Genomic DNA, 4,071 nt, shown 5'->3' on the forward strand with positions numbered 1-4,071 from the left:
TGTTTCTGAGATTGTCGGACTGCATGGAGTACTAGTCTCCCTTATCTCCGATAGAGATCCCCGGTTTACATCTCGATTCTGGAATAAGTTGCAAGAAGCTCTGGGTACACAGTTACATTTCAGTACTGCATTTCATCCTCAGACTGACGGTCAATTAGAATGCGTGATACAAATTTTAGAAGACATACTTCGGTGTTGTGTGTTAGAATTCGAAGGTAATTGGGAAAAGTATTTGCCTTTGGTTGAATTTGCATACATTAGTAGTTATTAGTCCATGTAACAGCCCGGTTTTACCTAAATCGGAACAGTGGTTTTGGAACCACAAATTTGAGGTCATAAAATTATTTTAATATTATTTTTGGTGTTTACAGCATGTTATTTGATATGTGTGAAAATTGCGTGATTTAATTTTACCGATTGGTTAGTTAATTAAATAAAAGGACTAAATCGCGTAAAATACAAAAATGGCATACTAATTGTTTAAGTGCTTATTTGCCATGATTTATTTAATTGAATGTCCTTATAATGTTATTTGACCAAGATTACAGTAAGTGGACATTTATGGACAACCATTAATTAATTTATAAATTAAATAGCCATGGGTAATGTAACACCCCAAACCTGGCCCAGACGTTATGGCCGAATTTAGCGTGTTGCATCAAAGCGTCTTTCAACAATTGAGTTGTCGTTAAAATTTTATTTCTATAATTAAAACCTTTTTGTATAGGGTGAGCAAATCATCTCGTCACAAACATTTGCCAAAATATTTGCCTTTGAAATATTAAATCAACTTAAATCGCAGCTCTTTTGGAAACTTTGTTGTTTAAAGCTCGTGTACTTTAGAAAACCGTGAATAATTTTGAAAACTCGTGTTTTCCTAGACTAGCAGTTTAATATAAGAAATCAAAAGCCCAATTAAAACTTAAACCCACAAAGGCCTTATTACATAATCAAAAAACCAATATGAAATTTAAAATAAATAAAGTCAAGTTGCAGATCCACTGCAACCGTGTGGCCACCTTCGAGTCCCTCGCGGCTTTAAATCGTCTAAGGCTGGGTATTACATGCACAGTTAGATAGAAAGGGTGAGTTTGCGAAAACTCAGTGTGTAATCCCTTAAAAATACAAGCAGTCAAATAAATGGTATGCAAAAACAGACTGGGCCTGAGCCCATCACAGAAACAGTGTAACACCCCGAACCCGAGACCGTCGCCGGAGTCGAACGCGAGGTGTTAACAGACTTCAACCCACTTATTGACAATTTTCAGACAAGCTGCCAATCTGAGTACTAGTCACTCTAAAATTCATAACTTGAGTTTTACAACTCGAAAATCAGTTCCGTAAATTTTTCCTGAATCTAGACTCATATTTCCATCTACATATTTTTTTCTAGAATTTTTGGTCGAGCCAATTAGTACAGTTTATTAGTTAAAGTCTCGCCTGTTGTAGGGATCGACTACACTGACCTTTGTGCGTTACGAATTGGATATCTCCCTGTACAGGGCTTCAATACTAATGCCGTTTGTTTCTATAGAAACTAGACTCAGAGAGGAATCTACATATATGGAATGACTCCTAATTATCTCTGGTTAATTTACAATGATTTTCCAAAGTTGGAACAGGGATCCAGAAACCGTTCTGGCCCTATTTCACAAGAACTTTAAAATCTGTTAACTTATAACTCATATAACCATTTCGTTTCTTCCATATGAAAGTAGATTCATCAAGGTACACTTACATAATTTATTTGCTATTTAATACCATTCCTACTATTTTAGTGATTTTTCACATCCACGTCACTGCTGCTGTCAGCATCTGCCTTTAGTAGGCTTTACCTATTTCATACTTTCCATGATTCAATTGGCCCTTTTTACATACATAGCACAAAGCGTGATCATGATTAACCATTCCAATGGCTAATCGTTTCAAAATAATTCCATACCTCATAAGGGTCAACATACAAACGATTATAGTTCTATGCTAAAACGTATATAAGCCATTTTCGCATGGCTATCCAAGTTTACACAAACCGGAAGGTACATGACCTTCAACAAAGGATGGTCCTATACATGCCATTTCAAAGTTCAACCAAAATTTGTACCAAAATGGGGCTTCGATAGTGTGGATGACTTGACTTCTTTGATCCCGAATCCGATAGCTAACGAAGCGAAACCTATAAAACAGAGAGCCAAAGCAACGGGTAAGCATTTTAATGCTTAGTAAGTCTCAAGCAATGAAATCAGCTTTGACTAAGGTATTTTATTCACATGGCTAATTAAACCACTTTACTAATTCACATTCCCATACTCATACTTATTTCACATCACCGACCCTTATGTTCATACACAAAAGAACAACTTAGCCCAAGGCCGGTAGCTCGTTTATCAACTTAGCGATACTTACTTGTAAGAATTCAATTAGTACAAGCACATACAAACATACCTCATTGCTGGAATTTTCACAAGTGTATAAGCTGAAATTTTCACAGCAAGATTGCTCACTTCGAATCACATACTTTCGGATTTAACCGGATATAGCGACTCAAGACGATTGCCTTCGGTCATAACCGGATTTGGTGACTTGCACAAAGGCCTTGGTCTTAGCCCGGATATATCAACTCGCACGAATGCCTTGGTCTTAGCCCGGATATATCAACTCGCACGAATGCCTTGGTCTTAGCCCGATATATCAACTCGCACGAATGCCTTGGTCTTAGCCCGGATATATTTCCAATGTTCACTTACATATATATCAATATTCAAGACACGTCCATAGTTCGTTTCGTTATTAAAGTTCTAACACAAAATATCTATCAACCTTTACTATTTCGGCTCAATGGCCACACAAACAAGGAGCATAATTTTGATATAATTCAAGTAGGGTCATCACTCAAGACTTACCTTGGATGTTGTCGAGCGATTTCGACGGCTATTCAACTACTTTTTCCTTCCCTTTATCGGATTTAGCTCCCTTTGCTCTTGAGCTAATTTACACAAATTTAACTTATTAAAATCTCATCATGATAGCTTATGGCGAATATGACAAGGAGTGTAAATGGTCATATGGCCATCCTTTAGCTCAAATACACAATGGTCATGCACATTTTACATCACAACAAGCAATTCAATACATTCAAACATCAACGTGAAGTTCAAAGTACTTGGCCCTTATATACATTAGGCATCAAAGTTGTATATGTACGAAATCATAAATCGAACTCAACACATTAGTTAATATTCCTCTTAGCCAATTTTCTAAGCCAAGAATAGGCATCAATATGCTTGCCTCAAACCGAATGCATGCACACTAATTACCCCTCATGTGGCGAATATACACTTAATACCACACAAAAAAAAAACAGCATACATTTTACTACTAACACATTACATATCGTAATTCATTGCACATCTCTTATTTACTTCATAATCAACACATCATCACAAGCAAATATACACTTTGAATTAGTATATATGTCATACCAATCCATCATGTGCAAACATATATTCATGTAGGTGCAAGGGCGAATTCTCAAGTGGCTTATATCCAAATATATACACACTTCCAAAGCTTAAATCTTACTTACCATGCAACATGCATGAATTATACTTATGGATATATCATGGCGAATACCACAACACCACACCATTTCAATTTGGTCATGGTGAAACAAAGAACTTAGTATCTCATTCAAAAAAATGCTAAAAGAAAATCTAAGAATCTTCAATCCTCCATCACATGTATCACTTTCAAGCTTGTTATTTAACATGCAATGGCATTAACACCACATTCACTTTGGCGAATTTCATTCCCATGACATAACAAGGATTTGAACCATGGGCTAACAAGAACATTAAGCTAGCAACTAAAACATGCATGAACCTCAAACATACCTTAATCTTGATGCAAGTTTAGCCAACCTCTTCCTAATCCTCTTCCAAACCAAGTATGAAGCAAAACTCCTTCCTTAACCTTAGTATTTTCGGCCAACAAGAGAGTGAAAAGAGATGAACAAAATTTTTTCTTTCTTCCTTTAGGACATTCGCCAAGCTATGGAGGAAGATGGACACTTTT

Source organism: Gossypium arboreum, chromosome 4, assembly GCF_025698485.1.
Source record: "Gossypium arboreum isolate Shixiya-1 chromosome 4, ASM2569848v2, whole genome shotgun sequence".
Lineage (NCBI taxonomy): Eukaryota > Viridiplantae > Streptophyta > Magnoliopsida > Malvales > Malvaceae > Gossypium > Gossypium arboreum.